This window comes from Canis lupus, chromosome 4 (assembly GCF_048164855.1).
Source record: "Canis lupus baileyi chromosome 4, mCanLup2.hap1, whole genome shotgun sequence".
NCBI lineage: Eukaryota > Metazoa > Chordata > Mammalia > Carnivora > Canidae > Canis > Canis lupus.
Window position 1 is genome coordinate 86,638,004 of NC_132841.1, and position 12,716 is coordinate 86,650,719.

Below are 12,716 nucleotides of genomic sequence, written 5' to 3' on the forward strand. Positions count from 1 at the left end.
ATCAGTAACCAAAAAACTCCCAAGAAACAAAAGTCTAAGACTAGATAGTTTTACAGATGTATTCTACCAAATATTTAAAGAAGAGTTAATATCTATTCTTCTCAAACTATTCCAAAACATAGAAGAGGAAGGGAAGCTTCCAAATTCATTCTATGAGGCAGTACTATCTGGATATCAAAACCAGATGAAGACACTACCAAAAAGAGAACCACGGGTCAATATCTCTGATGTAAATAGATGTAAAATTTCTCAACAAAATATTAATAAACCAAATCCAAGAATATATTCAAAAAATCATTCACCACAATCAAGTGGGTTTCATTCCTGGAATACAATGGTGCTTCAGTATTCACAAATCCATCAATGTAATGCATCATATCAGTAAGAAAAGGGTAAAGATTATATGATCATTTCAGTATATGGGGATAAAGGTATTTGAAAAAGTTTACATCTATTCATGATAAAATCCCTCAATAAAGTAGGTTTAGAGGGAACATACCTCAGCATAATAAAGGCCCTTTATTAAAAACTCATGGCTAACATCATGCCTATACCCTGAAAACATTCCTCCTCAGGTCATAAACAAGATAATAATGTCCACTCTCGTCACATTTATTCAACAAAATACTGGAAGTCTTAGCCACACAATCAGAGAAAGAAAAAGAAGGAAAAAGGAATAAAAGCATCCAAACTGGTAAAGAAGAAGTAAAACTTTCACTAATTATTGATGACATGGCACTATATATAGAAAATCCAAAAGACTTCACCAAAACCTACTAGAACTGATAAATGAATTCAGTAAAGTCATAGAATACAAAATCAATATACAGAAATCTGTTGCATGTCTATACACGAAGGATGAAGCAGCAAAAAGAGAAATTAAGAAAATAATCCCATTTGGAATTGCACCAAAAATAATAAAGTTTACCTAGGAATAAATTGAATCAAGGAAGTGAAAGAACTGTACTTTGAAAGCTATAAAACATTGTTGAAAGAAATTGAAGATGACACAAAGAAATGAAAAGATATTCCATGCTCATGAATTAGGAGAACAAATATTATTAAAATGTTGCACTACCCAAAGCAATGTACACATTGAATGCAATCCTTAGCAAATACCATCAGTACTCTTCCCAGAACTAACACAAATTATCCTAAAATTTGTATGGAATCAGAAAAGACCCAAATAGCCAAAGGAATCTTGAAAAAGAACAAAACTAGAGTTATCATAACGCCACATTCAAAATATATTACAACATTGTAGTAATGGAAACAGTATGGCGCTGGTAAAAATAGACACATAGATCAATGGAACAGAATAGAGAGCCCAGAAATAAACCCACAATTACATAATCAACAAAGCAAGAAAGAATATTCAATGAGAAAAAGTCTCTTCCAAAATGGCATTGGGGAAACCAGAGAGCAGGATGCAAAAGAATGAAACTGGACCACTTTCTTACCCCAAAAATAAACTCAGAATGGATTAAAGACCTATATGTGACACCTGAAACCATAAAAATCCTAGAAGAGTACAAAGGCAGTAATTTGTTTGACATCGGCTATAGCAACAATTTTCTATATCTGTCTTCTGAGACAAGGGAAACAAAACCAAAAATAAATTATTAAGACTACATCAAAATACAAACTTCTGGGACACCTGGGTGACTTCATAATTGAGTGTCTGCCTTCAGCTCAGGGCATGATCCTGGGGTTCTGGGATCGAGTCTTGCATCAGGCTCCCCTCAGGGAGCCTGCTTCTCCCTCTGCCTCTGTTTCTGTCTCTGTGTCTCTCATGAATAAATAAATCTATTCCTTAAAAAAACTACAAACTTCCACATGAGAAAGGAAATAATCAGCAGGAAACCTACTGAATGGGAGAAGCTTATTTGCAAATTATATATACACAATAAGGGGTTGGTATCCAAATGATATGAAGAACTTACACAACGCAATAACCAAAAGACAAATAATCCAATTCCTCCAAAGAAGACAGTTAGACATGCAACAGACACAGGAGAAGATGCTCAGCATCACCCATCATCAGGGAAATGCAAATCAAAACCACAATGAGATACCACCTCACAGCTGTCAGAATGGCTAAAATCAACAATATAAGAAGCAACGAGTGTTGGTGAGGATGTGGAGAAAAAGGAGTCCTCCTGTACGTGGGTGGGAATGCAAAGCGGTGCAACCACTATGGGATACAGCAGGGAGATCCTGAAAAGATTAAAAATAGAATAACTCTATGAGCCAGTAATTCCACTACTGAGTATTTACCCAGAGAATACAGAAACACTAATTCAGAAAGACACATGCACCACTATGTTTACTGCAGCATCATCTGCAACAGCCCAACTATGGAAGCAACCCAGTGTCCATCGTAGATGAATGGATGAAGAAGACGTAATATATATATACATAATGGAATATTACTCAGCCAGTTAAAAAAATGAAGTCTTGCCATTTGCAACACCATGGGTGGATCTAGAGAGTATAAAGCTGAGTGAAATACGTCAGTCAGAGAAGGACAAATGTCATATCATTTTACTCATATGTGGAATTAAAAAAGAAAAAAGAGACAAACCAAAAAAAAAAAAAAAACACTCTATTTATTAGCTACAGAGACCAAAATGATGGTTACTAGCCAGGAGGTGGGCAGGGGGAATGGGTGAAATCAGTGAAGGGGATTAAGAGCAAGATGAGAACTGAGTAGCGTATAGAATTGTTGAATCTCTATATTGTACACTTGAAACTAATATGAAACCGTACATTAATTATACTAGAACTTAAAAATAAATAAATACATAATTTAAAAAAAATCCACGGTGCTTTCACCTCATCAAGATAACCCAATTTATATATCCTCTCAGTTTCTTACTATCAATAGTCTCATCCTGTTTTCATGTCTGCCCTTGCCCTGGTTATACTTCTTGCTCGATTTTTGTAATTTTTTTCCCTGAAGAAGCTTTAATTTCTTTCCTTCCTTCTTTTTCCTTTATACTTCAGTTAAAAAAAACAAGCCTGGGTGAAATCAGATCTCATCCTTTTCCTTCACTGCATTTGAGCATCTGATCATCTCCCGAGAAAATCGTACAACTGGCTGAGCAGATTCACTTTAAGAGCTTGATCAAAAACATCAAAAGCATTTCCACATTTCTTGGAAATGCTTTGTTGTTTCTTTAATATTATCTTTTATCTTATCTCCTGGAAAAGCCTACATTTCCCAGCCCACCCTGTGAGCACCCGCACATTCAGTTAACGACCTCATTCGTTCCCGATCCATTCCAATTACATTACACATCTCTTTTCTTACACTTGGTCAATAATCCCTCTCAGGCTCTGGGTCTCATCTTCTATGGCTTCCTCAAGGATTTCATTCTTAGAGATGTTTTTTTCCTGACTTACATCATTGTTCTCTTTCTTTTCTGGAATATTCATAGAGAGCCATCTATTATATCTTTTATATCTTATTCTAAGAACACACTCTTATAACACCCTATCTTCCCTCCAGCATCTTCTGCATCTTACAACTGGTCTGAACAAAAGGCTTCTCTACACAGTCTCCCAACTTTTCACTTCCATTGACTCTTAAATACAACTTCCATAAAAACGCTTACAAAGGCATCTCTCTGATTTGCGTGTCTTATGCCCAGTGGCATATTTTTTGTCCTCACTTCTCAAGAACCTTTGATACCACTGATCACTTCTTGGAATCTCTCTCTACTTCCATGATGCCGCATTTCCCCTAGTTTCCCTTCTGTCTCAGAGCGCCTCTCTCTGGTTTCTTTGCCTGTTCTTCATGCTTGGTCCGACATCTAAATTTGGAGTTCCTCGGCAGTTTTTCTCATGTTTTCTTATCATTTCTCTCACATGTTCTCTTCTGTGACCCATTCATTCGCATGCCACGTATCATTTATATTGTTATGACTCTTAAATTTAGATATTTTTAGTGAAATTCAGACTCGTTCAACATCTCTACCAATCTTATTACTTTTTAAGATTTTATTTATTTATTCATGAAAGACTCAGAGAGAGAGGCAGAGACATAGGCAGAGAGAGAAGTAGTGGGGGGAGGGAGGGTGTGATGCAGGACTGGATCCCAGGGCACCGGGGTCACAACCTGAGCCAAAGGCAGACACTCAACCACTGAGCCACTCAGGTGTCCCTCTACAAACTGTCTTATAGACACATCAACATCATTTTGTCCCAAATAGAGCCCTCGATATCCTTCCTAAATCCTAATAATATCCCACGTTTTCTCACCTGGGTTACATGCTATATCTATCCTGGGAGTTACTCAAACCAGAAGTTGTATAGTTGTCCTGTTCCTCCCTTTGTCTTACGCTAACATCTTATCTATCAGCATATCCTATTAATTCTTTTTGTACAATGTATCTGGACTCTTTCCACTCTCCTAGCTCCATTGTCACCTTCCCAGTTCAAAATCTCAACTGTTCCCAGCCCTGCAATCACCTCTTTATTAGTGTGCATCGTTCTATTCTCTCCACCTTCTAATAATCCACTCCCAATAGTGAAGTGAGGTTTGGAGAATTTGTTGGATATTCTAATATTTAAAGGTCTTCTTCAAATCATTAATCCTCTGGGATAAAATGAAAATTATTTTATGGGACTGTGCTTATGCTGAGCCCAGCTTATACTCCAGCCTATCTGGTCATATCACCACCCAGTTCATTTCACTTCTGATGCACTGGCCTTTTACAGCTTCATTTCAATGACCAACTCCTTCCAACTAGGGACCTCTGTATAAATCTTCTTATCCGGATGGGGGGCTCAGTTTGTTAGGCGTCTGCCTTCAGCTCAGGTTATGATCCCAGAGTCCTGGGATCAACCCCTACATCAGGCTCCTTGCTCACCAGGAAGCCTGTTTCTCCCTCTCCCTGTGCCTGCCACTCCCCTGCCTCTGTGCTTTCTCTCTCTCTCTCTCTCCCTCTCTCTCTCTCTCTCTCTCTCTCAAATAAACAAATAAAGATCTTTAAAAGAAAATCCATCCTCTCTCTTCCTCTGATCTCTTTAGCGGAAACAAAGCAAATGAATCTCCATGTGTTGCTAGACATCCATGCAACGAGCTGGTGGGAATGATCAGTTCCATGACCTGAATAGGGAACAGGCTCCTTAACCAAGAGCCTCTTGTTTTTGGCATATCCATCAACTGTATGTCTAGAGACTCAACCATTCTTCCTGATAGAAATTACATAAAAAATCTATCTAGGCATCTTTTGGCAATATAATAATTTGAAACCCCATTGTCAACACCGGCAAAATTCAGATACAGGGTAGCTCTCAGGAAAATTATGAAACAGTCATCAGGATCACCTAGGTGACCACTTTTTAACTCAATGCATAGAATCTGCAGACCTGTAGAAATATATCACAGGACACACCACTATTTTAAATGATTATTTATTTGCATCTCAGTGAAAGAATTGAAGAAGAAAATATAGCACAAGCTTTTCCTGGGATCATGACAGGTAAGATTTGCCTCAGCATTTGGATCTCACAGAATCAAAGAAAATGAATCTTCTTTTATGTGCACTAACTCAAAAGCCATTATTTGGGAAATAAAGAAAATGCTACATCCTTTCATAGGATTTCAAGTCTGGAGAGGTGTTTGCAAGGTGAGAGACTATCTTTGTTGGTATAGAGAATAATTTCAATACAACAGATTGAAAAGAAAAAGAGTGCAAGAGACCCAGAGTCAGGAAAGGTGTTTATTTAAATGAGGGTTGTTCCATCTTTTAATTTTTTATGATTAATCTCAAAATGTAGTGACAGATAATGTGAACAATAAATGCTACAGAAAGAAAGCAAAGCTGGTGATCCAGGGCAGTAGTAAAAGAAGAGAATAGGGTAAAGTGATTCAGTAATTTTGACCACAAAAACAGGGGGCTAGGAACCTTGACCCAGTTCATTACTCACTATCTGAATTGCATGGAGATGTTAAGAGGCTGGAAAAGAAGAATAATGTAAGTATTAAAATGATTGCTAAGGTGTCAGAGGAGTTACACCTGCCACGATCAGTCTCAACCCATTAACCTCTCCTCATCCTTTGGTTAGGTTCTAGAGCGAGCTGTGTTTTTACAATCTCATACGTGGGACATATATTGATTTCTGGAGTGATAGCATTGCATAAAAAAAATCTCATTAAAACCAAATATTTCAGATAATAACCATGGTGTTACAAGAGATTTCTGGGGGAGTCAAGAGAACAGCTGGATGAAAGAGAGAAGTGACAGTTGGCTAAACATCAATTCAGGAGGAGATAGTACTGAAAATTTTAATATGAAATAAGGCCACGTAGATAAGCTAGGCATCAGGATGAAAACGTTTTTCTGCTCTTTCATAATAAACAGTGATAACCAGCTGCTGTTTACAAGATTTTTCATTCTATTAAAATTAGTCAATATTTTATTACCTCTGACATTTATCTTTGCCTTTGCCTGTGTCAGTGTGGCACATGAAGGCGCGTCACGTCTTGTTTTGTTTATTTTCTGCTGTGGTATCATTAAACATTTGAGTGTTAGATGTGATTCAAATGATAGTTATAGAACCTTGCAATTAATTGTAAATGAATTTGGAAAGGGGAACTGCCTCCCTCGCACAGCTTGCTGAAATGGCATCTATAATACATAAAAAATTCCTCTGAATTGTAACTAATTACATGAGCATCTAGGGTGCAGCAAGATGCTAAGGCGTTCAAGTGGAAAAACATCGGCGAGACTCAATTCTGGAAGAAAATAGGTGATGATGTTTCACGTGTTTTTACTGAATATTCCATTGAACAGTTAATTTTTGAAAGCAAACGATGTCTAGAAGTGTGAACCTGCAACGTAGCCGCTCAGATCCAGGCTCTTTCGGTTACCAAGGAAACCATCTCATAGACAGTCACATAAATAAACTCTAGACAGTGGGAGGAAGCACCATAAATATAGGGACTGGTTCACTAGATTCTTTATTTCTATGAGAACAATTCTCTCTCCCTGTAACCATATATATACTAAAAAAAAAAAAAAAAAAAAAAAAAAAACACTATGAAACACGAGAGTATTACCTTGTGCATGACAAATGCAAGCAGGGTAATACTACATTTACTCAGAACATGAGAATTAGCAGTGGGAAGGTGGCTAAAGTTGCCAGCTTTCAAAGTTTTGGAGATGAGCACCACAAAGGCTTATTTCCATTGGGATTTTAATGGATTGCTTGTTTAGACAGGCACAAAAATAGGTCCTCATGTTTTCTTTCTCTTCTGTGCCTATCTCTCAGGAGAAACGAGTAGAGATCATTCTCCTCTTGCAAAGTCATGCAATACTACCTGTCAAACGAAAGCTCAAAAACATTGTAAAACTACATCTTCAAATTTTTGTCCGAATTGACTATAGGGAGTGATCTCAGGCTTTGTTAGGTCCGTAACAATGCGGAGTTCTGAAAATTATCAGGCACCTAAATACAAATCAAACCAAACTAAACAAAAACACAATTTTAGAAACCTTCCTTTTAGGCATTATAATACAAATTCTTTGAATTGAGAATGTATTTCTCTTTTCAGTGATTTCTTGGCATGAGGAACCTATCTTGACCTATTTGATCATCAGCAGGATGGGCTCCTCAGATTTTGCTGGATGGCCACATGCGTCCTTCCTTCGCAGGAATACGCTTTCTGTTTTCCTCTGTGGCACTTAGCCGTTCCCTCATTCTAGGGCATCAGACAGGGCAGACCAATCACAATTCCCCTGGGGTGTAGACCTGAGCCTCAATCCAAACCTAGTTCTCTAACCAGATTAACACAGGAGTTGGTTGGAACCCACTTCCTGCTGTGGAAAACCCTGATGTCATCTTATTATCTGTCCTAGCCAAGGTCTGGCTTCTCAGGGTTTCCTTTAATTCTTTCAATTCCTCCTCATTCTTGTCATATATTTACCTTCTTCTTTAAATTAGCTAGAATAGGTTTCATCTGAGTTCGGCCAACGGCCTCCAATCCATATCTATAATACATAAAAAATTCCCCTGAATTGCAACTAATTACACGAGTGTCTAGGGTCCAACAAGATGCTAAGATATTCAAGTGGAAAAACATCAGCGAGACTCAATTCTATAAGAAAATAGGTGATCTGCCTCTGACTACTGCAGCAAAAATATTTTATAATAAAATTACCAGTCAAAGCTAGCTTCCCCGTAACAATCAGTATAGAAAATGTCTTATTTTCACTAACCTGTCTTGTAGGTCTGGAATAAAAAGTGGACATCCTTTCTATTCTCTCGAGGTCTCCTAGTATAGTAAAAGCTAAAATTTTACTCACCCTCAGTTGTCAACAGACTAACTGCCTCAAATACAAACTTCAGATCGAGCCCCAAATATATTTCAGTAAATTGAAAGCAGTATCTATATTCCAAAAACACTTAAAAATCTAGGAAAAGAAGATGCAAATTTGTAAAGTATATAGTGGATTTGTAATATACTCAGAGAAAACTTAAAACAAGGTGATACTTACTTCCATTCAAGCCATTTATACTTTTTACCAACCAGAGTGTTGGCATTTTATAAATATTACCTTGTGCTCTTATTCATTCACTCATCAAGTATTTATCGAATATCAACGTGGACGAGAAATTGCTTCAGCTCCGAACAAAAGGGACAAGAAATGCCTGCTCTCATGAAGATCGTGGGGCATTGTAAGAAAACTGTTCATGTGTTTGATCATGATGAGTCTATGGGGGCAAAAGTAGGAAAGGAGAAACACGTCACAGAAAAGCCAAGGAGAGCTTCTGTGGAAAGGACTTTTGATCCAAGATCTGAACAAAGGCAGAGGAAGAGACCCGTGGGAATATTTGACACAAAAACAAAGAACATGCATTTTATCACCATTTGCCTTGTTAAAATCTTCTCCCAGCACTGATCATCAGGGCCATTGCAGAAAGCACTTGAGGGAGATCCTGAAAGGGAATAGCAACTGGAAAGGCCCTGAGGTCACAGAGGGTTTGATGTCTTCCAAGGGGGGAGAAAAGAGTTCAGGTGGGAAGTTAGTGAGGATGGCATTTTAGTCGAGCAGAAGGAACAGTGTGTGACATTAAGTTGGAACAGAGGGACGCTCTACTTAGGACAGGGCTTCGGGGGTCTTGCCGGAATACTGTACTGTGTTGTACGTGAGAAGTCATGCGAAGACTTTTGAGCGGGGAACTGCTATAAACAAATTGGTATCTTCAAACGGTCACTCTTGGACGTTCAGGAATTAGAAATGAGAAGGCGAAGAAACAGCACAACCACTTAGAGATTGTTCTGTTTAAATCAGATTTGCTCGGGCTCCTGTTGAAAATGTAGTTGTAAGGAAAAATGGACCCAAACGTCCTTTCTGAGAAACAGCTGATTCTAATTCAGCTTAAATGTGTCCGAGAGGTCTTTACTCAGGACATTTAAAAGTCCCCAGACAGATGCCAAACCATTTTCTATTAAAATAGGGTCTGGACTCTCTATCCTCCTAGCACTTATCACCATCTCTCTCTCTCTCTCTCTCTTTTTTTTTTTTTACCATTTACCTCCTTTCACCATAATGCAGGTGCTAGGAGGGTGGGACCTGGCCTTTCGTATTAATTCTTTTAGTTGATAGATATTATTTTACAGTAATTTTAAGTTTACAGGAAAATCAAACATAAAGCACAGAAAGTTCTCAATATATCCTCCTACACACGTCTGACATTAGTGCAAGCTGTCTTGCATCTGCGCAGTGCATTTGTTACCCTGATGAGCCAAGCCTGGATCATTATTATGAGCCATAGTCCAAAGTTTACGTTAGGGCTCACTCTTTACATTTGTGCATTGGATGAGTTTTGAGAAATGTATGATGGCTTGTATCCACATTCACCATTACAGTATCCTACCATACAGAATCATCACACTCTACGGAGTCCCACCTGTTCATCTCCCTTCCTCCCTCCACCTCTTCTCCTAGGGCAACCACTGATCTTTTTAGAATTTTCATAATTTTGTGTTTTGCAGATGTCGTTTAGTCTGAGTCATATGATAGGTACCCTTTTCAGACTGGCTTCCTTCACTTACCACTATGATAAATCATTTACTGCTATTGCTGAAAAATATTACATTATATGGATATACCACAGTTTGTTTATCCCATTCTCTATTAATGGACACCTTAGATGCCTCTAAGTCTCAGTACTTGTGGATAAATATGCTATAAACATTTGTGTGCAGTTTTGATGTGAACACAGATTTTCCACTCACTTGGGTAAATACCAAGGAGCGTAATCATTGGATAATATGCTGGGAGTATATTTAATTTTGTGAGAATTCAAGAAACTACCAACTCTCTTCCAAAGTTTTTTGAGCCTCTTTCCAGCAATGAACAAGAATTCCTATTGTTCCGTATCCTTGCCCGTTTTTGATATTGTCATTTTTTTTAAGCCATTCTACTAGGTGTGTAGTAGTATCTCATCAGTGTTTTCCTTTAAAAAAAAAGAATTTATTTATTCATGAGAGACACAGAGAAAAAGAGGCAGAGACACAGGCAGAGGGAGAAGCAGGCTCCCTGTGAGAAGCCCGATACAGGACCAGGACCCTGGGGTCACCCTGAGCTAAAGGCAGATGCCCAACTGCTGAGCCACCCAAGCGTCCCTCCTCATTGTTTCCATATTCACTTTTGAATCCCCAGTATCTAGAAGAAAATCTGGAAGAGAAGGGTTGTGTGTGCGTATTTTAGAGAGAAAGAGAGAGAGAGAGATCGCTTCTCGGCCTTTTGGATAAGATCATGTGTAGTATCTGTTCTTATCAGTTTAATATCTGATACGTCCTCTATCCGAGGACAATATATTAAATGGATTTTTGGAGCAGGGAGATGGAATAGGAGCTTGCTCCATCCACTCCGCGCATCGACCTGGTATTGCAGTACTTCCAGGAACGGTGCACAAAAAAAAAAAAGAAAGAAAGAGAGAGAGAGAGAGACAGAGAAAGAGAAAAGGGGTCTAAAAAAACTAGCAAAACTAAAATTCAGGTACATTGCCCACAAATCAATGGCTTTCATGTAAACAGTGGAGTATAGTAAATAGAAGTACCAAGGATTTGGACATAAAGTACACGATTGTATTGAGGAGAATAAAATAATATTTGAGTAACGAACAAGCATATAGAATCTTTAGATTAGGACAACTAAAAGTTTCAGAGAATTCCCAAAATAAATTTAAAAGATAAATCTTTTTAATAAAAATAAGGAGAAGGTTTTTTAATGTTATTATTTTTTTTTACACTGACATAGCAATTAGAATCAACTGAAAGACTACATCAGGGAACGAATATCCTAACGAACACTGTAAACCAGTTGCTCCACATCAAGCAACACTGCATTTCTTGAAGGGAAGATATCTTCATCTCTCTTTTCCGATTGCTGCTTCTTCAAAGCCTGCAGTGAGTCTCATCTGCTTCCGCCACGCCATCAAAGTAAATCTCACTTTCTACCCAATTTTGAAGCATCGTTTTGGCACTGCAATTATTTTGCCCAAAATATCCCTTTATCGAACTTAAAATTTATTTAGCTTCATCCAGTTCTGCTTTGAAACAGTTTTCTTTCATAAGTAACACTCCTGGTTCAAGACACTTGCCAAGCAACTAGCACTTCCCACGCAGAGGCGCACATACTAGAAAGTGTTACAGTCGAAATCAGAGACCCTGTCTCCGAACAATAGGGACAACTTTTAGGAAGACGGTCCATGAGAGCTGCAGTGAGCTGTGCAGAAAAGCGTTTGGACCCGAGCCTGACTCTCCCGAACTTCCCACATGCTGCCCCCGTGTACAGCCTGTTTTGTTAATCAAGGACAGAAACTCCATTTGTAGAAATCATCTATCAAGAAGTTATATATTAGGATTATTTGCCTTCCAGGGATCCTTTCATACAATTCCAACAAAAGGAAAATGTCATCGTGCCAAGGCCTTGACTGGGCCAGGCAAACCCAACAGCAGCTGCTTCCTGACCCACATCTGTGTCTAATAATTCATGCCTGACTTTGATGTAGTCATTGGCAAGTTAACATTTTCCAAAATCCAGGGTCTCAACTGAGAATAAAGTTTCACGCTTTGTATTTTTAAGAACTTAACCCATTTCCCCCACTTAAACTCCCTTATCTCTCCTAATGCAATGACATATGCCTAAAAGGGTTCGGGGCATCCCTGGTGCTGACATACATCATTTGTGCAGGTAATTCACATGCCCTCGAGCCCTTCTGGGTTCCATTTGTCTCTGAGCACTCACAGAAGTTTATAATCTGTTCTTTCCTTTTTTTTTTTCCTAAGATTTTATTTATTTATTCATGAGAGACACACAGACACAGGCAGAGGGAGAAGCAGGCTCCCTGCGGGGAGCCCGATGTGGGTCTTGATCCCAGGATCCCAGGATCATGCCCTGAGCCAAGGGCAGACGCTCGACCATTGAGTCCCCCAGGCATCCCTATAAATTTGTTCTTTTAGCAGTTTACCCTGCTAGCTCTACCCTAGTGAGTCACATTTTATGACTACATGCCTTTATTCAAATGATCGACTCTTGCATAAACGTCCTGTCATCCACAAATAGAGTATCATCTCAAGTTCCTCATTCATGGATTCATTCAGGGAACTTTACTGAAAGCCGAGAATTTCTCAGACACTACAATGATAAAAAAGTTAAGTTATTCTTATTCCTAAATCCATGTCAAGCAGAAGA

The 12,716-nt window shown here is 38.5% G+C and overlaps 1 non-coding gene across 1 annotated transcript; it reads left to right on the forward strand.

The window, feature by feature from the left end:
- The first annotated feature begins 10,747 nt into the window (after positions 1 to 10,747).
- On the forward strand, positions 10,748 to 10,938 carry LOC140632815 (U2 spliceosomal RNA). Its single transcript, XR_012030499.1, has one exon. It is a non-coding gene; the product is annotated as a U2 spliceosomal RNA (small nuclear RNA).
- The last annotated feature ends 1,778 nt before the right edge of the window (positions 10,939 to 12,716 follow it).